Source organism: Harpegnathos saltator, unplaced genomic scaffold (genome assembly GCF_003227715.2).
Source record: "Harpegnathos saltator strain DR-91 unplaced genomic scaffold, Hsal_v8.6 scaffold343, whole genome shotgun sequence".
Lineage (NCBI taxonomy): Eukaryota > Metazoa > Arthropoda > Insecta > Hymenoptera > Formicidae > Harpegnathos > Harpegnathos saltator.
This window is the reverse complement of record NW_020230143.1, coordinates 195,709-223,078: the sequence shown is the minus strand read 5'-3', so window position 1 is coordinate 223,078 and position 27,370 is coordinate 195,709. Positions and strand designations below refer to the sequence as shown.

At 50.8% G+C, this 27,370-nt stretch overlaps 1 protein-coding gene across 2 annotated transcripts in view; it reads left to right on the top strand.

Annotated features, from left to right (window-relative positions):
- LOC105187333 (beta-1,4-N-acetylgalactosaminyltransferase bre-4) overlaps positions 1 to 27,370 on the top strand; it is a 115,457-nt gene that overhangs the window by 31,675 nt on the left and 56,412 nt on the right. For both annotated transcript variants that reach the window (XM_025300258.1, XM_011148473.3), the window contains exon 2: positions 9,717 to 9,776. The gene's annotated coding sequence lies outside the window, so the exon portion shown is untranslated. The remainder of the gene's footprint in view (positions 1 to 9,716; positions 9,777 to 27,370) is intronic.

Genomic DNA, 27,370 nt, shown 5'->3' with positions numbered 1-27,370 from the left:
TGAGCGCCGAGGAAAATATCTTGCAGATTTACGTCCATTCATCGGCGATGACCAAATTGCGCATTGTGTCGTTTTATTAGACTCTTGCCTCCCGCCGACCCTCCCGCGCTTGGGCGGATAAGTAGATTGTTGCTCGCACGTGCTGCCGTTTCGAGCGCGTGGAGCGACGCGACGTCGACGTTCGAAGACAATATCTCCGAGCAAGAGAACAGCTGTTCTTTTAACACACAGAACCTAAATTGTATCAGGGTGGCGTAAACTTCAAGCAATTCAGCGCAAGGCGATAGACTCATTGTGATGCTCTCTTCCTTTGTAATCCAAACTAAGAAAAAATCCTCAAGTTTATGTCAGCTGAATGCATTCAATGTTTGAGCGATCAACATCTTGTCGTCTTACGACTGACCTTTCAGTTCTGTTTTTATAGAGCTCTGGCGATCGCGACAAGTTTCTCTATCAATCATCGTGCGTGCAATTACCATACAGCTGATAATTATATCGTATCTCGGTCGTTATCGCGAGAGTGCGCTTGATTCCATCGATTTCCGTGATTCGTTTTTTGCACCGACGTATTTACGTCCCGAGGATATGACGTGATGTCATCTAATATATAGATCGAAATGTAGCTCTTTCGATGAAGATTGTTGCCTGCCGCGGATCAGCGGCGTGATCGAAGTCTCTTCCGCTCTGGAATAACGCAGCCGGGCGCGCACAGTGTCTCGATTTCGCAGCAACCGCAATCGGTTGCTCGGAACGGCACGATCGCAGCCAATCGTTATTCCCCGCGCGGCTTCGCTTTATCACGGCTCGCTCACGACATGACGGCCGAAGGAAGGAAGGCGAGCGAGCGAGCGAGCGAGCGAGCAAGCAAGCAAGCAGGCAGGCATTTAATCGCATCCGCCACACAGATCGCGGATTGTTATCGGGCCAATTACGTCCCGTCGACGGTCGCTTTCAATCGACGACGTCGGCATTCGCGGTACCTGCCGCGCTCCGCACTTACGCGCGCTCGCATTGTTTCTCGCGCTTTCACGCCGACGACATTGTGACGCGCGTGTCGCAAACCTGACGGCAAAGGAGGGAAGGAGAGAGAGAGAGAGAGAGAGAGAGAACTGTCGCGTCAATTCGCGATTAAAATAAATGGAGACTTGTCGATCCATCTTCGCGTATCGAGGATGAATAAAGCTGGCTATTTTAGGGCGGAAAATTAAACGCTCCGCGCCTCGTCGTCGCGAAATATGGAGCTAGAAACCTCCCCTTCTTGGCTCGCTTTCGTTCATTTTCATACATTATTCAGCCACTCAGGGGATAAACGAGCTCCTCTCGCCTTTCCGGCTTTTTATAGATTAACTGAAGAGCGCGGCCCATATTGAAAATAAAACGCGTGTTTTAGCCGGGAGTTTCGGAGCGTTTCGTGTAAAATATGCCCGAACTTCCCAACGTGCAACGTAAGCCAGGATGTACTTTATATTCCATGTACGCGCACGCTTTATTTACGTCCGCTACGGCGCCTCTTGGGGGATTTGTTGCGGAAATAAATAACTATCTTGCCTATTTATTATTACGCCGGCTTATAATTGCCGTTTATTCTACGCGGAGTCGCGCGGTGTCTCCCCGCGAGGACGAATCGTTCGAGCGTCGCATTGTTTCAACGCTCCCCAACCGGTTCGACATAATTTTCGCAGCGATGTCACGTCGTGCGTGTCTGAGGTCCCTACACTAGAAAAAATGTATCGTTGCGTGAACCAAAATCTTGTTGTAACAACAAAATAATTTGGTTAAAATATGCCCAACAAAACTGTTTAGTTCCTGTAAACAAATATCTTGTTTGATTACGGTTTCTTCGTATAACGTAATACTTTTGTCACAGCAACCATAAAGCTTTAACTGTATGAATTTTGTTAAAAATATTCTAATTTTTTCTTGATATATAAAATCTAAATTTTAGTGCACAGAAAGACAAGATAGTATCCATTGGGCGTTATTTTAGTTTATGTAAAATAATATTTCGTTATTAAGTAATTTTTATGGATAAAATAACTGAAATGCTTAAATTTATATATAAAGTCTAAGAACAAAATCCATTTGGTCCAGAGAACAAAGCAGAGAAATATATTTAGTTGAGACAAGTAAATATTTTGTTATATAAAACAAGATATTCGCTTGCTATTAAAAAATGCCTCAACCAAACAGTTTTGTTAGAGATATTAAATTTTTTTTCCTAGTGTACCGTCCGCTTTTCCCGTTGCTCTCAAGTCGCTCGAATTCATTCTCCAAGTCGCAAGCTGGAAATTTATCTCGAAGCGTAACACGGTGAATCTAGAGAGATCGGTTAGGTGGAATTTTTCGAAATGCCCAACAACTAAAGAAACGAAGCTTGAGGAGGCAGCGCGGCACGTCAAGAAGCAATTAGCGTGACCGACGTGACCGGCTAATGATCTCGGTGTATCTCGCTCTCGCGATCGCGGCCCGTCGCGTCGACGCAATCTGACGACGTGAATGCGGAGGCGGCGTTTTTGCGAGACGCGCGCGCGCGCGTCGAGTCGTCCCGGCCGACGTTTCGACATCATTCATTGATCGAGCGCGACCTGGCCACTTGCACTCGAATGAAATTTATTTATTCGACGACCGACATTCTCGGCACGTACGTGTGAGCGCGCGCATACAACCCGCCTCGAGGAACTTATGATTGGTATGCGGCGGTATGCTAACGCCCGGCATGAGAGCGCATTTAGCATATCTCGATGTGGCGCGCGGCGTGTACTTTTGAAGCTACCTCAGCGAGGAAGGAGGAAGAGAGACTGAGCAGGAGGGGGAGAGAGAGCAAGTGTTCATCGACGTAATTCGTAGTGCATAAATATGTACGACGTGCTTCCTTCTCCTCCTTCTTCTCTTTCTCCGACAACGCCGATGACGACGTCAGCGACAGTGACGAGGGCGAGGGCGAGGACGAGGACGAGGAGGAGGAGGAGGAGGAGGAGGAGGAGGGCTGCAGATAGTGTGAGTGTTGAGGAAACTGAGAGGTATGCGAAAAATGTCGGACGCTTTCCACGCTGGGCGAATTGTGCCGTCAAACACCCGAAGCGTACCAAGTGTGGGCGTGTGGGTATGCGAGGAGGAAGTACGTGCGCGTTAGAAACTCCGACGTCAATTTTCACGTCGGATTCTTTGGCGAGTTACATAAAAACGCAAATAATCCGGTAGCGCGAGATAGGGATCGATGAGAGGTCGATAGCGATCCCGAAGGTCATAGGGGGATAATTTTCCGCGCGCGAAATCGAAAAACACGATCACGCAATTTTCGTTTCTAGCGTCGATCGAGCAGATAAATGAAATTCTCTCCTTCTCTCCGCGAGAATGGGTTTTATGCGCGTGTAAAAAAAATAAAATTCGACGCAAACCGTTAGTTGCCCGCTTGTTGCCGCTCGTCCGAGCGTTTTCAACATAATCTACTTTTTTTATTTGCTCTTTTTCACGTCCATTGCTTCACGCTGACACGAGCGCGAGCCTGTTTTGCGCTAACAGCGGAACGTTGCGCTACAAAAGGATCAGCGCGAGTGTCGTCGATGGCGAGGAAACGAGGGAGACGAGTCGGTCCATGGAAAATGTAAATTTCCACGTTGGGTCGAGGGGAAAAAGAGCGGCACGGATGTCTCCTGTCGAAAGATACGATATCAAAGTTTCAAACTACGGAGTCTGTCGCGACAACCTGTTAAAGACACTCGTGACACGTTGCAGACAGATTATACGTCGTTTAATATCGTGCGCGAGCGATGTGGATTTTATTTTATAGATCATCGAGTGCCTTCAGTCAGCCTGTCGATGAGAGAGCCTCGTCTCGAGTGGTGAATTCGCAAGCGATAAAAAGAAATATATAATGACTTATCGGAGCGCGCAGTTCTCATGTTTACTCCGTCTCTTTTTCCTTCTCTGTTTTCCTCGCTCTCGGTTTATACTTATTTTGCGAAAGGAGACCGACACAGCTATCCGACTGATTTTCGCGAGCAGAGCGTGGCGATGATTCAGTGATTCGCGCGTAATCGCTTCGATCGCGAAGAAACCTGATGTGCGTTACGCAACCGTTACTCGAGACTCGCGTCGATCGATATCGTTCATTAATCACGCGACGTTACATATGTATTCGACGATTGTGTTCGCGAGTCGACCTCGCGTTCGTGTTATTTCTTTCACGAGTCATCGTGCCACGATCCGTGCCGAGATTTCCCAATCGCCACGTAATTGTGTGTGCGTGCGTGCGTGTGTCGTGCGATTTTCACCGAACGAGAACGTGCAGCCGTGGAAATTATAAAATAATAAAATGATCGGATGAAAGCACACGAGTGTTTGGGGGGTCCTGATGCGAGCGAGCACTCGCATCCGCGGCCCCCGTGGAATTGCGAAACTTGTTAAATTCAAAAATTACAAAAAATACGCTTTAGCGACGATTCTGTATTCCAATTAAACTTCCCTCCCTAAATCCTCCAAGCTCCCTCCTTCAGCTCTCTCTCTCTCTCTCTCTCTCTCTCTCTCGTTCGCTTTTGCTCGCTCTGGCTCTTTCAATCGCGCGATTCAAATTCGAGTTGTTCAACCGTAGCAGCACTTTGTAGCGCGTATTTTTCGTCGGCGCAGAAAGGCATGCACAGCTCGCGAAACTCATTAAATTCGACGGCACTTTGAGGCAAACACTTTGTGCAAATCCATTTGTGTTAATACACGTTTACCCAACTCCGAGAAAAATGTCATTTAATTTTTTATAAAAAGGGCACTCTGCCAAATGAGAGAAATATTTCGGCACCGGTGAAAAGCTTGCTTTTAATTACGGGATTGCGACATGTTCTCTCTCTCTCTCTCTCTCTCTCTCTATCTCCTCCTCTCCTCCTTGCAGTATACAACATTTTGATTATTTAACTAATTTTATATAAATGCTCGCGACAATTCGGGGCAGGTAAAAGATTTTCAGCCGCGTCTCACGCCGTGCTAATTCCAAATTCAAACAAGAGAGCGACGTACCTCTTTTATCTGCGGCTTTTTGCTGACAGATACTCGACTATTTGACATCGCGATAACGATACCCCGCGAAGTCCCAGTCTCAGTGGCGGCGCGATCGATATCGCGGTCTCTTGAAATTTATAAATAACCGCCGTTCTTCACACATTTTTCGCGTAACGGCTCGTTGAGTAAGTTCAGTAATTACGAGATTACACGGCTCGCCTAGTGCGCACGTTCAAAGAACGCGCGCAACGTTGTATTCTCTACTCGCGAGCTCGAGCTTGAGCTCGTGTACGATTCGTCGTCGATTATTGTGGCCGCGACTGCCAAGCGTCGTGCACCGTAAGTATCTCATATTGCGCTGATTTGATAATTCAGATTCCGAAGCGATACGTCGCTATTGCGCAAGACGGGCAGGGACGCGGATTGCGCAACGCCAGACTGACACGTGCGGGTGGAGGGAGAGAGCAAGAGAGAGAGAGAGAGAGAGAGAGAGAGAAAGAGGATCGATCTGGGTTTAATCTCGCGTCGTCGAGGGGACCGGTTCTCCAAGGAAACTGGATGCGTCGTCGTATACCACATACGCCTCGCTGACGACGACGCATTCGAAATAACAGTCAACCGCGGCTGCAACTTGTAACTCTCAGCTACACATGAATATTTACTCCACGTTGCAGTTTTACGAGTCGATCGCACCGCAAATTGCATTCGCGCGATACTGCCGCGACAACATTTTAACCAATCCGAAAGTTGCGCGACTCGTTTGCGCAGGTTCGAGCGATTTTTCGCGATATCCGCGATAATCGAGTTGGACTGCCTCTTCGTGCTCGTTCGAAGTTGATCTCGCGGGAAAAACGCGAGTATGCTCGTGGAAGCAGCATGCACCACGCGGTATAATTACGTTCTCTTCCGACGGTTTTTGACAATACAGGGACGAGCTTTCTCGCAGCATTAATTAGACAACATTTTTGTGACTGCGAACACGCGAAGTAGACGGCGTATCTCGATTAAAATTAAGTGGCCAGCATTATCTCGGCTATACGTCGCGAGAGTCGTAAACTCGCGACGCACACGCGATCCGTCCGTGAAACAGCCGTCCTCCTCGTCGTCGTCGTCGTCGTCGTCGTCGTCGACGACGGTGACGGCGGTGGCTGTCATCGTGTGTACACACTGTATTAAAGGCGTTATTTACAATGCTCCATTATACCCGGGCCTTTCGTGACATCCGCGAGCGCGAACGGTGCGTGTGCGCGTACATAACGCGATAATTCGCATAATTACAATCTAAGATCGTCCGTGATCGCTATTAAGCGGGTATAAATGTCGCATCGTCCATTACGTCCATAACTTCCTTCCCATTAACTTCTCTCCTCCTCTCCTCTTCATCGATGCTTATCCATTCTACAGGCGGACACACGCGCAGAAGTTGCGAAGTACGCGATCGAGCGAAAGCATGTCCGGCGAGACAGCGAATTTTACGCGGCGCGTATGAGGAATGGAAAGTAAATTCGTTGCACGAGGAAGAGAGAACGCATGATAGATAAGACCGTGGGGGACGACTCTTCTCTCCTCCCCCCCCCCCGCCGATCGGTTTGGGGGTCAATCGATTTTCGACTTGGACGCGGTCCAAACGCGGTTCATGACACGGCGGAAGCCGTTCTTCTGTATAAGCGATGCCTCTCGTGGGTTTTCGCGTTCTATCGAGCGAGCCGGCGGAAGCCGCGGATAAAGGAGCGAGAACTCGATTCTGTCGAGCACCGCGCCGGGTCCGCGGCCCAAAGCGGTCCCCCCGATGTACACGGTGTCTCGGAAGAGTCGAGCGAACTGAACGCGAGGGTAAGAACCCGACGGCGATAGCGAATCTTCAAAGATGGAACGGCGCATAAAATCGGGTAAAATCGCGAGAGAGCGACAGAGTATAAATATACGAGGTGTACGAAGTAAATGACAAACAAATGTAGATAATTGACAAGTAACGAATAATAAGTGACCGTTAGGCGTCTGCGAAAGTTCGTCGGGCCATTGGTGATATTTTGTTGGCTTTCGAGATGCGAGTCACATTTTAATACAGACCGCGGAATCGGGTCGCAGACTGAAAAAGGACGGATATTTCACTTTGAAAGAGAGAGAGAGAGAGCGGCATGTGCTCTCAGAATTTCACGGGACAGAACCTCATTCGGAACGAGTGAAAAGTCATTCGGGCGAGCAAGTGAGCGAAATTTTATTGGAAACGGTAGTGGAAAAACTGTCACCTGCGGAATTAGAAAACTGGACGTTTGACTGCGCAAGCGCGGAGAGTTAATTTTCAGTTCGCTAGTGACGAGTGACAATTCACTTTGCGTGAATAAAAATTCAGTTGTCATCCTAATCTAATTTACGAACCGAAAGTTTCCGCTGACACTCCGAGAAATTCTCCGAATCGGATATACTCGGAATGCGCAGTGACATATGCCTACGAAATGATTCTCAGAGACGGCTCGGATTTCCGTTGTATTATCACCCCTCGGAAAACGGATTTTAAGGAGCAATCGGGAACGCCAAGGGAGTATCCTTCCTCTCTCCTCCCTCTCCCTCTCTCATCTAGATATTCTGACAGACAGACAGACAGACAGACAGACAGAGAGAGAGAGAGAGAGAGAGAGAGAGAACGAGAGAGAGAGAGAGAGAGAACCTGAGAAGATCATAGATCTCGCTTTCGGCTTGATTACGCGATAAAACACGTCGTGAACGAAGGGGCGAATACCTTCGTCGGCGAGGTCGAGGACCGTGAATAAAGCGACCAAACGACTCCTTGAATCGAATTTCCCGTCCGAGCTACGTTTATTTATCGTGCGTCCTTTCGCCGTCGTCGCGCCGTCGGTCCGCCCGCTAAAATCAAGCCGGTGTAAAAGATCAATATTCATTTCGCCCGTGCGTTCTCTCGGACCGGCGAGTGTTCGACGAGTCGAAAACGCGTCGTAAATCGTGGGTAATCTCTCGAAGGATTTACGGAATGGAATACCTTGGATTTCGAATATCATTGTGTACACGTGTGTCCTAATTGCTCCCTCTTTCCTCTTGTACTTCTTCCCTGTTTTTCGCTCTACCGTATAACTACCGATGCCGGAGAAACTCTCCGGATTGAGCGTGCTTGAACTTTTGTCCGCTAATGTACTGTCGCCGAAAATCGAAGCCGCTTCGACTCGGTACTCGCTCGCGCGCGCAGGGTTGTCTGATCGCCCGGGTTTAATTGAATCTGCCTGCGACAAGGTACGCGATCGCATCGCCCAATGGGACGCGCTCGTGTTTCACGGGGATCACATTAGCTCGGTGGCAGCGAACTCGCTGGATATGAGTGATTCCTTTTCAAAATGCGAAATTGGCCCGATCGCCCGAAACCAGCCACGCGTCGTTACGAGTCTCTCGGCTGCTTCCGATTTTTCGTCGACTGATTTCACGGTGTCAGATACGTTATTACAGTGTTACAGATAATACAACAATTGCACAATTGCGAAAGACAAATTCTCTCATGGCCCTCACAGAGTTGGTCAACTAAATGTCTGACAGAGATTAGACACGAAGGGTCTCCTAATATTTACCTAGACCTACAAATATAACGCGTCGTGATGAAGGCGCGTTAAAACGCGCGCACGAATATTTCGTCATCTTCGCATGAAATTGCCGACGAAACGTGAGAAGCTTATTATAGTCTGTCAAAACTCGAGAACGCGGAAAGAATAGGAGTAGGCGAGGGGTTAGGAGGGGGGAGGGGGAGGCAAACGCCATTCTGGCCGTCTGGCAAACAAATTCCGTCGACAGACGGGCGCGTTCGTGTGGGCGACCACTGTGTGTAACTCGAATCCACGTAAGTCCGGGAATTCATGCAGCGTGTCTACTTTTCTCCCGTGTTGAAAATGCGGATCGCGCGAGCGTTAGAGCGGGGGAGCAAAAAAGTAACGACGCCGCGTCATTATGATGGTCTTTATTTCGCTCGGTTTTCATTCACATTGCGCTTTAAATCCGCCGTCACCGCCGCCGCCACCGCGTTATTATCGTGTTGATCGCGTCGCAGCTACGATTTCTTTTTCGCTCGATTTGCCGTCGCTCGCTCTGCGAATTAATCGCAAATAATTGATGGTCATTGTTCTCGTCTCCGAAATACGCTTCTTCAAGAAACGTGGTCCCGAGATAACCCCCCCCTCACACGCGCGCGCGCGCGCGCGCACACACACACACACACACACACACACACACACACACACACACACACACATATATACACCTTGCTTCAACGTTGCGTGCTTATCACTCGGAGTCCCTTTATTTTTGTAGTCGCGGGGCTCTCTCGTGAATTCGCCGGTTTATTAAAATTCTCCTTCTTTCCCACGAGGTTCTATCTCGGCGCGGCGCGTTGCATTATACGAAGCGTTGCATTACGCGACGCTGTTTCGCGCGAGTCATGCTACGAGGGTGGCATAATAATACAACGATAGCGCGCTATTATAACCGCTATTTATTCGTAATTTTTGTTCCCCTCCCACTCGCCGGCCAGCCGGCCGGTCGAATCTCCCTCCCGTCTCTCTTCGACCGTTATCCAACTCATATCCGCTGTATTGTGTCGCGTGTGCTGCAGTTCGCACCGTCCGTCCATCCATCCATCTGCCCATCCATTCGTCCGTCCATCCATCCACCCATCCGTTTATTCATTTTCTTCGTCATACTTCATTTCGTTTGTTGTTTTGCTGTTGTAGGTAGACGAGGGACCGCAGAAAAGTGGCTACGCGTGGACGTCTCGTTTCCGCATCAGTAACGTGAGTTTTTAACAATTCTTCGCAATGTTTCTTGCCAAACTCTCGTTCGGAGCGTGCGAAAGAGGCATCAGGAAGAGAAAGGTGGAAATAGAAGGAGAAAGAGAAAAATGGGAAGGAACAACGATCCGGGATAAATAACGATATGAACGGACCAAGTGACAAAAAGTTGCCGACGAGCGAAAAAACTCAATCAAAGTTATTCCCGACCGAAAAGCCGGCGAACGAAGTCGATGCGCGAGCTTCTTCTTCGCACCGAATATTGGCAATTGCGGAACCGTTGCCACCTGGGAAACTTCCCTCTCTCTCTCTCTCTCTCTCTCTCTCTCTCTCTCTCTCTCTCTCTCGCTCTCTCCCTCTCTCTTTCTCTCTCCTGGCCTACGTCGAGCTTTTCATACGATCTTTCCGACGTTATGCTTATATCGTATCGGGGTCGGTCTCGCATGACGTCTCGCGGAGAAAGGGCTCGTCTCTGTGGGTAAACGGACGATTGATACGAACTCCTCCATAAGAATCCAATCTCCGAAATGGCACGGCAAAGTTCGAGCGATCGCGACGAGTGCTTTCTTAATACCTGTCCGACGCTTTCCGTCGGGACAAGCAACTTTCCGTCCCTTCTTCCTTCCTTCCCTTTTTCTCTCCTTTTCCTTTTCTCTCTCTCTCTCTCTCTCACTCCTCACCGACAGCAGTTCCCTTCACCAGTGGGAAAATCCAGACCCGATTGTACGACCGGTGGACGGGGCCGGTTCAAGCGAATCCGCTCGTACCCAATGCCCCGCTCCGCCTGCGCGCAATAGTCTGCCGACTCTCCGTTCCGTGATAGAAATCAGCCCGTATATAACGTCGGGGGAGGCGAAAAATAGCCCAGTGGTGCGGCGAACGAGAGCGGTTAATTTGTCGTCGAACGCGAAGAAATACGCGAGGAAGCGGTTCTCCCGCGCTTATCCCCGTTCTTTGCTTTTATCTTCGGGCCGTTTCTTCTTCCCGCTTGAGTCGCTCGCCGACGAGGGCAAAAAAGAAAAAAGAAGGAAACGAAGGTTGTCGCGAACTACGCGCTCGTTTGACGCTTGACTCGCGACCTACGACTCGCGCCGCGGATGCGAGAGAACAGCGTATGCGAAATTTCACACACTCATTCATTGTCAAGGAGACCTCTCAATCTAAACTCGCGCAGGTAATTAGCGGCGGACCGGTGCGAAACAGACGTCCTCTCTGTTACCGCGGCCGTTGGCGCAACAAATTGAAACGCTCGTCGAAGCGTCGTTCGACAAAACGGACCATTGTGCATGTGTGTGTGTGTGTGTGTGTATGTCAGGTGCGCACGAGATATTTCTCGTCTCTCGCGGCATGAGCGTCGTGTTTTGTTATTTCGTGTTCGAGGGTCCGAGGCAGCTTTTGCCCCCGTGTATACTCGCGAGCACACTGAAACACAAATCCAGAGATTAAAGCGCAAACAGCGCACGAACGAGCGCGCGCGCCTAAGCTCTAACGCAGCACACGGTATTCGGCGGTACTCGTTGCTCGGATTTTAGCAAGTTTCATAAAACGAGAATCGCTCTCGTCGACGGCGACGAGGGGCCGACATAGAATTTTCAGACACGTGTAAGCCGCTTGGGAACTTTTGCTTCTTTTATCTCCTCGCGACTATGTGTATCGGCGAGTCGTCCGCGGAAAAAATCTCGGTGCACCGAACGCGCTTCGCGCTGATTCGCCGCTGAGATGTCGCGAGCGTGACGGCTGAAACTCGCGCGAGTAATCTCGCCGAGAGGCCTCCCAGACAATGCATAATTAATTTCTACCGTGCCGAAATTAGATGATTGTCCTTGTAAAGTAATTAACGTCGGCCGGGGCTAACATAATTATTCCCTTCGACTGTTTTCAAGTGTAGCGTCTTGATAGAATTTTACTTTGATACGTTGCAAAGGTATCCAAGGATCTTCGCGAGTAATAGCAGCGTCGCTTGGCTTTTTCGCTGAGCGTGAAAGTCATCTCCAAATTGAAATTTCACCTCCCGGTGAAATTAAGGGCGCGCGAGTTCCGGGGCGCCCTACGTATCGGCGAGCCCGCGACGCGCTTCTTTCAGGTTTGCGTCTTCCCGAGCAGAAGCTTTCGATTCGATCGCGCGAATTACACGGCTGTTTCTCGAGATAACAATCGCGACGCGTTTCCTCGAGCGTGTAGAGGACTTGCGTGCGCACCTCGCGAAGACGTACGTGGAGGTGTCTTATCTACCGCGACCAACGACGAGGACAGTGAGTATTTTTTTATGATATACTCGCGAGGCAAAACATTGTATCGCCGTGACCCCGCGGCACCGCGGTAAATCGGCGGTGCGACTTCGCATGCGCTCTCAGCGAGTGCAATTGTCGTGACAGCATTCGGGCGAATACGTGCAATTTATGATAATGTCGCGTCGCACGGCGCGCTGCCTGTGTAACTGTCCCTTCACGTGCGCTCGAGTTGTTACAATTATCCGACTTTATGGAATCGCTCTCCGCGTTAGCCGACAGTCCTTTAGAAACAGCTCGCTCGCGCTCTCTCGACGGTTGTTGTTAAATTATATGTTGTTAAATTGTATTACGCGATCGTCGATTCACTCTCGTCGTAAGAATCTCTCGAATTTTTACACGTCGGTGTGACGTGGAAATCCTGCTGAAGTTTTCATGCCAATTTTCTCTCGAGTGAGCTCTTTCACAGAGTGAGAATTTCACACAGGTTGTACATATAAATATATGAAAGCACTTTTATCATTTTTAGATTTTATGTAGGAATCTTTGGAGGAGGAGATTTTATACGAGTTTTATCAGTTTCATGCGCGAGAATCTGCAGAATTTTGTTCCGCTGCAGAAAAGAATCTACAGAGAGAGAGAGAGAATAAGTTGCGCATCGTCGCGCGGATTCTCCTTCGCAGGATCCTTTTCCGAGACGTCAGTCTCGATTTATCCGGCGCGTTCAACGTGCGACGGGGGGAAATTCACGATCGACCGATCGCGGCGGTTGCGCGAGAGAGTGGGCGGACAGATAAGCGCGAAATTAACGTTTCCCACGCACACTCGTCGCCGTGCTGCGCGGAAAACCGCCCAACGGCCGCGTAACCGACACGCCGTTCCTAACCCGGGGATTAACCCGAGCGGAGAAACTTCGCAGTCGAATCGCCTTCCGAGAAAGGCCCCACCGTCGTGTGTTACGCGCGAGAACGCGATGACGAACCATTACCATCGAGAATATGCGGCTCCTACGGGTCGGCCGCACATCGCGCACGAACGCGTCCGTGAATGCACGCGCGAATACACACATGCACACACATTTACCCACGATTTACCGATGAGTCGTAATTCATAAATAATTTATGCCGACGGCGGGTGTATGTGTATGCGCGCACGCGGCGACGGCGGCGGCGGCGGTCACGCGATTTCGATCGTGTCATCCGCCTTCTTGCTTCGAAATAGCGAACACCCCTCGCAAATCGACGGTGCTATCGCCTCTTGAATTGCTAATTCGCGATTTTAGGGGCACACGTGATGCAGATAATTAATCGAGACCCGCTATTCTATCGATTTGCGTACGCGCGAGATTTGCGCATTTACGTGGAATCGTACGGATATGCACGAGCTTAAACTTCGTCTTGTGCATTTTCAGGCAAAGTTGAGCCGGAATCTCCTTTTCCTAGCCTTCCACTTTTTCTTCCGAAGGCATTATTCCGTCTCTCCTCTCCCCTCTTTTATTCCAACGACGTTATAAATTTATCATCTCAAACTTTGAAGACGCATTATCTTCAAGAAACTTGCAAATTATATTTTTAACAATCTCCATGGCTCCTCCGAGAGCTTTAAGTTTACAATGCCGTTCGCAAAATCAAGGAAAAGGTGAATAAAGAGGAACATGTGGAACGTGTCGCGTTGGATATTCAAATATGTGGAGCTAAACGCGCTACCTCACTTTAACGTTAGACCGACCGCAGGCTGAACAATTCCAACCCTTCCCGTGCACACACGACAGGGTGTCGTCGCGCCACCCGCGGCGATATCACGGCAGTCCCGTTCGGCAATTAGTCCTTGAAATATGACGGCCCGCGCCGGCGCGGACGGGCTTTCTGGTATCGACGGTTATTCGTGAAATCGAAAATTCACTTTCGATTGCCGCAATAAAACGGCGATCGTCACGCGCCTCGGAACAAAAAAAGGAATGGTCTCACTGAACCAACCAACCAGTCAGCCAACGCAGCGCAGCGCAGCGCAGCGCAGCGCAGCGCAGCGCGAACGGGTGGTGGGTGCGATTCACGCTTTGGCCGGCAGCCAAATTGCAATCCGCGCGCACGAACCCGCGATTCGAGCCGCTGTTTATGCCTCGATGGCGGCAAAACGGGAAAGCACGGCTTTACGGCGTAACATGCCGCTCGTCGAGTCCTCGTAAACCACTTTTATTCCTCCGCCGGTATTCGAGATAAGAGCTTCACCGGCCGACCTCGCGGATAAATACGCAACTGCTAATCGCTTATTTCGTTATTTTACCGACTTGCCGTTTACATGTCGCGCCTCGCGCGGATTACGCTTAATAACGGTTAACGAGAATATGTTGGTTACATTTTTTCTTCTTTTTCCATTATTCCTTCGTCTCCTTCGGGCGGGAATGATGTTCCCCGGGTGCATTAGTTTTATTATTACGTACACACATGAGCACGCTTGTACACAACAAACACAAAAGTGCAATATCGAGGGAGAACAGAGAGGGTGAGAGGAAGGAAGAGAGAGAGAGAGAGAGAGAGAGGTTCCTCCAATTACAAAGTTTCCGCAATTTTTACGTCCTTCATTCGCGTGCTTTTATCCCCCGTCCGTGCGTTACGATGTTTCGCTTCTCTCCTGCCGCTTCTCCCTCAATTTTTTCCCCGCTCGAAAAAGTGTCGTTTTATTTCGCGAAGACAACATACCGTCGAGCATTCCAACGGCATCCCCGCCGCGCGCGCGCGTGCGGGCTCAGGGAAGAGAAGGAAAAAAAGGAAAACGAAGAAAAAGCACCACGCGCACGGGAGTGAATGCCGTGGCAGAGCCGAGAGAGAGAGAGAGAGAGAGAGAGAGAGCCGATCTACACGTTCGCGCGGCATTTTCACGGATTACCTTCGCATTCTAATGTCGCGGGAGAGTCCGCGCGAGCGGGAGAATACGGACACCTACACCTACATTCATCTATCTGCCTAGCTACTACGTGTCGTATTTATGAGGCGCCCTTCATTGCGACTGCTGTCTCCCTCGGGATCGCGCGCGCGCGCGCGAGCTTATATACGTACGTACGGAGCGCAACACGCCCCGGGAAACAAATGGCGCGTCCCTACGCGTAGCCGCGCCGCGCACGCACGCCAGTTAATCCAATCCGCCGGTAACTCTATTCTCCCGAGAGAGCAGCTCGGCGACCTCCTCGAACTAATTGCCGGCTGACCCCTTCTGCTAGCTTCTTCGCGCCGCGCCGCGCCACGCCGGAGGAGATGGTGGAAATGCGCCCGTCGGTGAATAACAACGTCCATCCGCTCGCTCTCGGTCACGTCTCTATTCATTCCGCCGGAGGGAGATTCGAGATTCTGGAGTTGCCGGTTTTCTCCGCACATTTTACCGTCAACGTCCAGCTGTTATTAAGAGTGTCCGAATTATTAAGCGCTTCTCATTTCACTGGCGGTAGCAGTGGCGCTGTTAAGTTACGGACGGATCTATTCTATGCGTCCGATTTATTTATGCAAGTCTGTATCATGACTCGTTCCGCAAGATTTTTTGTTTATCGTCATAACTGTAGTGTTTTCTTTTCTTTAGCGGTGGCCAGGAGACCGCGCTAATCTTGTACTTGTTTCACCCTCCTCGTGGAGGGGAAAGGGACGAAGTTGTCCGAGAAGGCAACAGATAAATTGTACGTTTCAAGTTCTTCCTCTTTTGTTTGGAAAGTTTGTTCGGCTTTTCTAATCTTCAAACCTGGCAACCCTACCCGAGATTTCTGTCGAGTGCTGCCCCCTCACTCCTGCTCCTCCGCCTTCGAGGTCAAAATGATCCGCATTCATCGTTCAACATTTGGCGCACCGCTTGTGCGCTAAATTAATTGCGCACTCCCGGCCTCCAGATGTTCGTGCTTCGTTTAGCGGATAATCGCGATCAAAATGAGAGTGGAAGGGCTGGCCTTTGGACGCGGCGCGCGACGTTCCTCCCTCGGAACTTCCGACGGGCAAGCGATACACGTAGCCCCGTTATTGTCGCCGTGTGTCACTCGTCGCGCATTCTCGTTCACGAAACAAGGACGCGCTTGTCTTTTGCGCGAGCGAGTCGTTCCCGCAGCGCTTATCTCGCTTTTGCATGCGAGCTTTATCAAGCTCTTCGTCTTCGTCCGCCCGCGATGTCGCGTCGCGGGAGTGTGTCTTATTTGTTAAATAAATATCGAGTTATTTGTATGTTAATCGAGCCGCGATGTGTTTACGTGATGGCTGTCGGTCGCGTTATTAGCTATTCGCCGGCGCAGTGCGACGATAAGGATTGCGTGCGAATTGTTAAGCGCGATTATACCCCGTTCGGTAAAAGCGTTGCATAACAGCGTTATGCTAGGAGGGGATTCCCTCCTATCGAGTCGCGCTATTTTTACGCTATTTTCACGCGCGTGCACACCCCGGGGACGAATGCCGAGCGCGGGGGGAGGGAGGGGAGACGCGGTAGCGAGAAAACAGTTTCGTCATGACGCGCGATACATTTGTTTATTTTTTTGTTTCCTAGTCGCGTCGATTTGAAACATACCGTTTCTCCACCGCGGCGGGGACAGGCGGGAGGGGGAGGACACGTTTTAAAATATCTGCAGGGCGAAGTGCGCACGGCGGCCGGAATGATGAAATGCGCGAGCTCGCGTTTTATCCTTTCGCGCGCGCGCGCGCAAACACACACGTACACGCATCGAATTTCAATGTACGGAGGGGGGGTTCGACGTTTTTATGCGGAAGAGAAATATTTTTGTGCATAAAGGATCGACGGTCCTTCTGAAAATACAGAGTGCAGCGTGTGCGAAAACACACATCAGCATCGGTCGGGTCTTCTCTCGGCGGCTCGCGATTAATCGGCGAATAACGCGACGGATAAGTCGCGATGTGATAATTTAAATTTGATTTTCGTGCTCGCGCGCACACACTCGCACGCACACATATTCTCCTCTCTCTTTCTCTCTCTCTCTCTCTCTCCCTCTCTCTCCCCCTCTCGCTCGAAGATGGAAGATTTGTCTTACGACTCTTCGACCACCAGCATCCCCCACGAGTCAACTTCATCTTGTCTCTCGACTCATAAAGCGCGATTGCGTCCGGCATGTTATATAGACGGATTAAAGTTCGCTTAAGAGTGCTCTTCGAGGGGATATTAACGAAGGCGCTCGATAAAAGTCGACTTTCTTCTTGGACTCCACCCCGTCGATTAATATCCCTCAGGAGTTTAAGACCGTCGACTGTGTATAAAGAAAAAGGAAAGAGAGAGAAAGAGAGAGAGAGAGAGAGAGAGAGAGAGCCGTCGGACGTGGATGGTCTTTTTCGACGGCCTTCCTTAATTAATAATAACGGCACTTGGTAGCCCGCGCGGAACGTGATCCTCGAGCGTCGCGTGTGTCCGCCATTCTTTGCGAATGTAACACCCGTCGACGCGTCGCGAATTTTTCACGATCGTTCGGCTGACCGATCGCCGGTTGCGTTCTCAAACGGGAACAAACGAATAAATGTAACCGGACGGTGAATGATAAAAATCCGCTTTCAATTGAGAAATTGAATTCCTACGGGATACTGAAGAGGAGGACGCAAGGTTCCCAACTAACTTTATAGCCGTCGATACACGTCCCCGGAGAGTATCGCGAGATAGAGAGCGGGAAGGGATGAGAGAGAGAGAGAGAGAGAGAGAGAGAGAGAGAGAGAGAGAAAAGGAAGGAAGGTTGCCAGGGTATCGCGTTGCAGCGCGATCTGAGGTTACGTTTCAGCCGTAAAGCCCGTGCGGTAGGAAGCCGCGCGAAACGCTCGATAACTGAAATCCAATAGAGAGCCTCGGCTCGCCGATAGTCTAATAGCACTTTCCAAGTTGTCTCGTTAAAGTTGGCAAATTCGTGGCGGGTAGGGTCCGCGACAGAATCCGCGCTACAGGCTCGGAAGAAGGATACGCGCGCGGAAGTATTGGCTTTTGGCGCACGCCGACGGAGCGATAGTCGCGCGACGGCATTCCGCGATTTCGGCTTCATCGGTCGCACGTGCGTCCCATACACGACGATCGTGGATCGCTCGCGAATCGCCGTTGTCGAGCGACTCGAGGGAATCGAACGTGCAACGACCGCTGCTAGTTTGCTCGACACGCGCCGAAGGGAGGCGGGGCGCGCGTGATAAAGACGTATGGATCGCCCGCGCCGGCTGGAACGTGCGTCCATCGAAAGCCGAGGTTGGGGCGGTTGCTTCTGGAGAACGACTTGTGTTATCCGTGGAGAAAAGTAAGCCCTTAGGAGGAATTAACCCATCAGCGTTATATCGTTGCCCGTGACAAGTGGCAGCAGAATTCGCTGCCACTTCCCGTTATTATTCTTCTTCTTCTCATCAAATTTGGGGGAGATCTTCCCGCACGATTCTCTCGCCCCACGTTGTATCCCGTCGACATGTTTGCACACATTGCGCGTTGTTCGTTGTTTTTTAATTTATTTTTGAGCAAAGCGAGCGAGCGAGTGAAATAAGACGCACACGGTCAATCGATTTTCTCTCGCGGTCTCTCGCGATGTCCTCCGCGGCGTTAGGTTGAATTTAGTTTCGAGATATTTTGGTGCATTTTATTACGAATCCTCCGTCGTTTTATGTACCTCTTTATTACATACTATATTATTGATACATGTGCAGGTTAACACGGTTATATTCATTGTCGTTGCGCACATAAAGTGTAACAATCGCGTTACCACTACCGTCACTAGCGCAGAAAAATGACTCGGCTGCTGCCGAAGGAAAAAGCATCTCCCGCCGATAACGCGTTACTTTCCGACTGTGTCAAAGACACCGTTTCTCCGAAACGCCGCTGCGAAACGAACGGCGTGATCGTGAAATCAACGGTCGTTACTCTCGCCTGCGCGATCCCGAGCGAGCATCATTTCGGGACCAATTGTTGAGCCCCATCCCGCCCTCCCCGTCGACCGTATAAAAATACCCTGTTCGCGACGCGCTTTTTTGGCCGAGCCGGCGCGATCGCGCAATCGAGTCTTCGAGGAAGGAAATTATTAGCCATGAGTCCGTGAGAACGATTGTCACACTTGGACGTGTGCCGTGACGTGCGAAGTTCACGCTCGCCGGCGGGTTAATTAGATATTTAGCGCAATAACGACGGGCGATTCCGAGGCGATGACGCGCGCCAGCGGCGCGCGGACGTGCCGAGAATGTGTCCGCCGACCTTTCGCGCGCCTTTATCGCGCCGATCAGAGCGACACTGATTACACGTGTTGCGCGCGTGGGTGGAGTGCGTTGCCCGATTGCAATTTCGCGATCGTGATTCGACGACGAGAGGGCCCCTTCGCCCCACATATAGCTCCGCGGGCCTCGTCGATCCTTGCAGAGCGAAATCTTTCTCTTTCTCTCTCTCTCTCTCTCTCTCTCTCTCTCTCTCGTGGACACCTTCGGGGGCACTTTCCGGCTGTGACGAAACTACACATCTTGAGCTTGTTCCCCGAGCATCTGCATAATAACTCCCCCGCGTTACCTCGAGCACCCGCGCTCACGGAGGTGAGTTGTTGCTCCTCTTTGCTGCCTCCGCATCGCCCTCTCCCTCCTCTGTCTTCCTTGTCTCCGAGAGACCGTCGGCGAGGCGTTCTCCATTGAGGTTAACGCCGGATTCAATTTCGCCTCCTCGGAGAAATGCTACTTCGATACGACGGTTCGATCGTTTTATCGTTCCGCTCGCCGCCGCCTGTTTCTTACGCTCCCGTAATATCTGCATGCCTCGGCTGCAGAGTGCTCGGAAATAATATCGACACGCGGAATCTCTCCGTGATCGATTCGGATGCGAGCGGGATATCCCCTCGTGTCTCTCTCTCTCTCGCTCTCTCTTCCTTTCTTTCACGAGTGAGGGAGAGAGGCTATCGAAATTTTTTTCGTTGAGCTCACGCTGAGAGCTGAATTTTTGCAGCAAAGACGCATATCCGTCGCACGCGCGCTTGCGACGTGCGCGATTACGCAACGTCCGGTGCGATACATTATTTATGAACGCGCGGGGACGTCTGATAGATTTGCATTTTCCAATGGCGTTCCGCCGTTTGGCCGCAGGCGAATAATAAGAGCGGCCACGTGTTGAAAAACTGGCTAATCCGAAGTGTAAAAATATGCGGCAAATCGTGGTCGCGCATCGCGCTCGTCGGCCGGTTTTCTATTCCTCGTGCCGCCGCGTTGTCGCACAAGGGGGCGATGACTTACGCCCTAATAACTTTTAGATCCCCGTAGCGGCCGACAACGAGTTATTTTTGCCGTTGCGTATCGATCGCCGCGCGCATTTTTCGCAAAATATGTACACATATACACACGCGCACATACGAGCACGTACGCGCATGTACATGTATATGCAGAGCAATTATAATGACAAAGTGGAGACCGGAGAACAACGGGGCGCAGCCGAAAGGAACGGGGCCGTTCTTCCGTTCGCGCTTCTTCCCCGGCTGCCTTCAGGAAGACGTTTCGTACGGCTGGAGTCGCGCTTGCAGCACGATCGAGACGATTAGCTTCTGAAATATAGACGCCACCGTGTCCGCTTGGGCGGCAAAAATATTCGACCCGGAATGCACGGCGAACTTTCCGCGTATCGCCTTTCTTCCGACACCGCGGGGAAACGTAAGAGAGAAGGAAGAAAAAGCGAGCGAGCGAGCGGACGAGAGAAAGAGAGAGAGAGAGAGAGAGAGAGAGATCAAGGGGAGAAAGAGAGTTATATTGATGTGTAGCGGTGAAGGAATAGACGCGATCACGATTCGACCGAGTTGGCGTTCGAGTTTCATTTTTTGCCTGCAAAGTTCATCTTTGTTCCCGATTTCTTTCTCTCTCTCTCTCTCTCTCTCTCTCTCTCTCTCTCTCTCTCTCTTCCTCGCTCGCTCGCTCGCTTTTTCTTGAATTTAGCTCGTTGCTATCAATGTTACGGAGTATAATATGTTGGTCGTGCAGGAATGTAGCGCAAATAGCTCGTCGTTATATAATCAAATAATGGACGATGACTTTGATCTCTTTCGTTGTATGGAGAAGAAGGGGAAAGGGGGAAGAAAGAAGAAGGGGAAAGGGGAAAGAAGGGGAGAAAGAGAGAGAGAGAGAGAGAGAGAGAGAGAGAGAGAGAGAGAGAGAGAGAGAGAGAGAGGAGAGTGCAATCGGTCGAAGAGTGTTGGCAATTGTTTACACGGCGTATTCGCCGACTGTATTTTAATTTCGCGAAAGCAGCACGCTCGGAAACAACGGCTGATTAACATTAATATGTTTTCGCACATAATAAATGGCGATTATACGGTCAGAGCGCAAATACTGATACACAATGCATCACTCATGAGCGAGATGAATTATTTATGCTTGTTACGAAGAGTACGCAGACCGCACGCATTCTCCAGCGAATGAGAGGGTTTGAAACACGCTTCTGATGCCGCTTGCGCTCGCTTTGTCGGCGGTAGCAATTAGCATCTCGCAATTAATAGCGTCAGTTGTTCAGTCGTAGCGTCATCTCGCCGATCGGCGATGTTCATAAGATCGCTTCGACAAGAGGTGAATTTTTATTATCGGCCATCGCCGTCGTTACTATCAGACTGTATATTACGTTTTATGATCGCACACGCGCATCCCATGATATTTCGCAAGCGCGCATGCGCGGCTGAAAAGGTACAAAACAAACATACAAATACAGACGACGCGACCTCGGTTATATTTGTTTATGTGACTTTGATAAGAAATGATTAATATGTCGCTGAAGAAGAGAGAGAGAGAGAGAGAGAGAGAGAGAGAGAGAGAGAGAGAGAGAGAGACAGAGAGTAACTGAGAGCGAAAACATACATATCGTATTCGTATTCGCGATAAAATTGTCAGCGCGAGGGAGTTGGCAGGAAAATTATTAACATCGCGATCGCGCGAGGACACACGCGAATTTTCTTCCGCGAATTCTCTTCGAATTGGGAAGATCTCGGGGAAGATGGCGGTCTGTCGCGCGCCGTTTATCGTGCTTACGAAAGAAATAAATTATAACCGTCCGTCGAGCTTTCGTCTCGGGAAAAAGTTGACTGCGCGACCGCGACAGTGAAATATGCGAGGCGGCTCCGCGCGACAGGCCTCTGTGTATTTCGATTGGAAAAACGCGTGTTTCACGGCGGCTTAAAATTCTCCCGGGCTCGCCGACCGCCGCTGCGTCGGGCTTTATCGCGCGTCGTTCGCTTCGCCAATTCGGAATGATTTATTAACGATACACGTTTGACGCGTGTACCGAAATATCGTGAGAATAGAGAGCGCCGCTTTTTGTCCGCGCGACGCTCGACGCGATCGATCGACGCTGTGTCGTCAGCCCTCGACGATTCTGAGGATTAGTGTGCGATGCCCGTTATCGCCGGCACGATTTTGCCGGCAAAATCCGGGCGAAGTTCGCACAATAAGTATACGTATAAAGTAATATTCGCGAAGTATCGGGACGCATGGAGCCGGCAGATACTCCAGAGAGATCGATGCGTTGTTAAACTCCGCCGCGGACTTCGCAGGCGTAATTAGGATTTGGTCGATGTCTAATTGCGACAGCGCCAAACACGCTGCTCGGTATGTACTCCGGGAAGAAGCTTTATTACGACTCCCGCAATTTCCACGCCGGGAACTCCGCTTTGCCGATCCCGTCCGGGATGAGAATTCGGGACGAGCAGACTCTCGATTAAGCGAGGGGAGCGCGGGCTCGTATACACGAGCCGCGAGGGAAGCAGGGAGAGGATTTGCCGTGACTTTTCGAGAATGACAGAGCTCGCCTTTAGTCGAAGACAAACATCGCGCGACGAGCGATCGAGAGAATATCTTTCCTTCCCCCCCCCCTCCTCTAGGTGTGTTGTAACAGCGCTCTCTCTCGGCCGGGAAACGCGTTCTTGCGAAAAGTTCGGTACTTCTTCCACGAATTCTAGAGACGTGGTTTCTCGCGGAGAGACGATGAAATCTCACGAGCACACCAGACCGACGATAGACAGGCAATAGCAGTGCTATTCTTATCAGACGCCGGAGATTCAACAAAGTCGGAGGCACTTCGGGAGGCAACATAAATTAAGTATCGGTAAATTTAGCGGACATGCCGCAATGCGGGAAGGGAAGCATTTCGTCGTTTTAATCAGATTTCTATTAAAATCTTATTAAAATGCTGATGAGAACGTTCACCGTCGTCTCCCTTCATCACGAAGCATTACGCCACGTGCCGGGAAGGGTTTATTTGGAGAATCCTCCCTCGAGAATCGCCAACAGGCCGATTCGAGGAGACGTTTTTCGATTCGATTCTCGAATCGAGTCCGAAATTAAAACCGGCCGATCAGAGTCCGCTTTGGGGAATTACCCCCGATCGGTGTTATGGACTTTTCGAACAGCTTCACCGATAGTTCCCGGTCGCAGTTCGGCGGCTACGTTTAAATCTCTTCTACGCGACATGGCGACGATGATCGCTGAATGATCGGGACGTGAATCCTCCCGATGTTGCTGACAGCTTGGAAGGCCAGTTTAGAAGGCTTAGAGCGACACAGGAAACTGTGAGATATAAATCAGCGAGAAACACAAGTTACTAAGATACAAGAAACTGCACGCTGATTGGCAGTTTCAATCAGCGAGTTTACGCCACGAGTCTCCGGTCATGTGACGGCCAATCTAGAAGCATAAAACGAAACTTGCTGAAATATGAGTAACCGGGATAAAAGAATCCGGACACACTGATTGGCCACTAAAGCCGGCACGCCCACGCCGCCGCGAGTTTGCAATTATCGTCGTGACCGATGTAGAAGGAAGAAGGGTCTTCAGCTTCACCGATAGAGTTCCGATAGCGTCCCGATAGCGCGATGTGTGTACAGCTGAATATTCATGATATGTGTCTATATCCGCCATGCTCCCTCCCTCCGTCGCTCGTTGCTTTCGTCAACAACGGGTGTGTCCGCTCGTTTCGCGGCTTTGTCCGCGATGAAGTATTGTGATCGCGGCGACCCGTCAGCCGCCCGCTCGCCCGTCTGTCCGTCTGTCCGTCTGTCCGTCGGCGATGTCATTTGAGATTTGGAATTTGTAATCTGAACGAGTCGATGTTATCTTTCATGGAAATACCGCGCGACCCGTGCTCGTGCCAATTTCCCCGCCTCTTCCCGAGTGCCGTGCCAACGTGACGTTTCTCCTCGTCGTCGCTACAATCACGGGGAGGGGGGCGGGTTGGCGAGGGTAGCGACGGAGGCGAGGTGCTGAAGCGCAGTGTTTCCCTTCGAAGTAGCCTTGCGACTTGGCCGCAAAATCTCCGGCGTCCGATAAGAATAGGGAATAGGGCCGAAGTAACATTCGAAGGTGCGTCGAGCGGTTGATAAGATATTCCGGCGCGTTATCGTGAGGAAGATAAACAATAGCAGCCACGGGCTGCTCGCTCGCAAGGGGAGATGATTATCCGTCCTGAACGAGAAATCTTGGAAGGGTCACTTTTCCCGGATGGCTCGACAAGTCGTCGTTACTCTCGAATTTTCTCATTAGCAGCGCCGGAGATCATTAGCGACGCTGAGCGCTGAAAACAGGCGCGATAGTGTAGAGTTGAGATTTGTAAAGACTTTCTCCCGGGAGAAAGAAACGGATTAGCGAGATTTTTCGCGCTAGGGATTAGAAAATTAAAAATTAGAGATCGGATGCGGAAGATTTATTGCCGCGGGAAGAAGAGACAAGCAGATCGGAGATTAGACGCGAAGAGAGACCGCGGCGGGATCTATCGCGAGTAATCCGCCTCCGAAAGAGCGGGTGACTTACGGCTCGCCCTGTACATCATTCCGCGGCGTTTTATTAATTCGTCGAGTCTCGCCGTTTTCGGTAACCCGATTGGATTTCCGAAACGCTCGTTGCGGCAGGCTCGACCTCGCATTCGTCAGCCGTAATTGCTCGTTTTTTTTTTTCCGGGCCACTCGGCGCGGTTACGAGTCGCGGGACGCGGGACACGCGGATGCGAGCGTTACTTAAACGCGCGCGAAAGATTTATTAATATAGTGCGCGCGCGTTCTCACACGAGAGATTGCAACGTGCTCGCATTCGCGAGAGAGAGAGAGAGAGAGGGAGGGAGGGAGGGAGGGAGGGAGGGACTGTAACGCAACGCGAAACTTTGGTCTCGGGATACTGATGCGACGTACGCGCGGGGCGCAATTTCCAACGGACGCGGCTTCCAATTTTCATCGGCCACGCTCTGATTGGTCCCCCTCTTTGCGCCACGTCGCGGTTCAATCGAGCCGCCTACGATTCCCAGAAACGTTGCGACGTATTTTCCGAAAGCGCGGAGGGGGTTCAGCGCGCTGAGATAAAGCGCGCGAGTGGACGGGCGACGCCACGTGAACTAAATTACTGCAATTTCTCTTTCCTCTCTTTTTTCCTTCCTCACTCGCGCAGAAGAAAGTCCAATGGGGACGCGCTTTGGATATCTTATCGCGCGATGCTCGAAAAATAAGAATTTTTTACGACGTTCGACGACGAGACGAGCGTGCGGCGCGCGCGACGGTCGATACGACGACTAGAATGGAAAATGCCCGCGGATTTCGTTCAATTATTTCATCATCATTACCGAGATTGAGATTAATCGCTCACTTAAGGTGGACGTGCGAGGAAGATAAATCTATCGCCCAGTGTACATCTTAAATGCAATTTAACGGATACTCTAACGGAGAGAGGAAGGGGATCCTCGTCGGTGGTTATTAAAATGTTATTAAAATACGAATGGCTGTTCGCTGCTGCCCCGTTATGAAAGTACCTCGTCCTGTGTCTTCGGGCTTAATTTTAACGAATAACTCTCTCTCTCTCTCTCTTCCTCCTCGAGGACAATCAACCGATAAATATCCCGGGGTAAATCCGGGATATTTATCCGTAAGATTGAAGTCGGCGAGTCGCGAAACCCTGCAAACCTGCAAACCTGGAAACGAGGAAAAAACGAGTGGCAAAAATCGGACGGTGTACGAAAGATCTTATAAATTAATCGATCTATCGTCGAGATTGAACGAGCAGCCGCGGGAGGGAAGGAGGAGGGGGGAGGACGAACAGTCCGGCCGTACAGAATTCACTGCCGTGATCGATCCGCGTAAATCTCGCGACTAATAATAGATGATAGTGTAGGCTGTCGCTGCTAACATTAATCATCGGAAATGGCCGGCTAGCTAGCGGTGGAGCAAAGTCGCGGACGACCGATGACAGCTCGCGCACGCGATGCTTTCGTTTTCAAGGCTCTCTTCCGCCGCGCCGAGCGCGCGCGCGCGCGCGCCTACGTACGGTATGTACATATGTGCGAGCTTTATCATCCTGCAGTATTCCCGTTATCGTCACGAGATAATATCCCCGAGCTATCCCGAATATCGCAAACGCGCGCGCGCTGCGGTAAACCGCACTTTTCACTTTGGGACGCACTCGCCGAAGTTTCTTCCTCTCCTTTCGAGCTTTCCTTCCGATACTTGAAATTACCAGTCGCCAGTCGCCAACGAAACGCGACTAGCGATCCTGATTTGAATAATAGATCCTCTCCAAGGATATAACGCTCGGGTCCTAATTCGGCGAAGTTTCGAGATCCCGCGTACGATTACGTATCGATTTAGAAAAGCACGCCGGCTTCTCCGTTTCCTTTCTCTGTATTTCTCTCTCTCTCTCTCGCGCGCGCGCGCGACCCGCCCTGTGCAGACTTTCGGCCAGGGCTTTTTCTAACGAGGGTTGATTCAGTCCCCTCTCACGACGCGGTTTAGATTTACCGCGACTGGCCGGTCGACCGACCAACTCGGCAGCAGCCCCTAATTAAGTCCAGACAATGGAACACGTCGGGGACCTGGTCGGACCGGGGAGCCGCGACTTTTCCAGTCGCGAACGAGTCGCTCGAACGAGCGATTCGAGACCTGGCCGGTAACGACCCTCGCAGGAAAATACTGCTGCGCGCCATGCTGGAAAGAACGTTGTGCATTTTAATTCGAACCCCTTGAGCGAGCCCTTCGTCGTTGTACCCGCCTTCCCGCGGTCGTGCGCCGGTTAACCTTCGAGGGAAGCTTACGAAACGAGTTCCGGCGGGTACGATTCTGTAGAATTCGACGCGAGTCCGCGTCATTCGGACGCGTATGCCGGGCACGTCGGGAATAATAGAATAGAGAGGAAAAGGACTGCTTCGTGAAACTTTCGAGAGAGGACTCGCGAAATAAAATGATCGTAACAAAGATAAATTTTCGTAACGCAGTCGCGACAGGTGTGAAATACCATCTCCATGTCGCGTTGACGTCGCGGTGGCTGTCGGGTTTTCACCCTGGAGAAACGCGACTGGACATTTCGGTGAAGCCCTGAGCGAGAGAGAGAGAGAGAGAGAGAGAGACGCAACATTTTTCCTACCGTCTCTCTTCGCGATAAATATGCGAACAACTGCCACGTA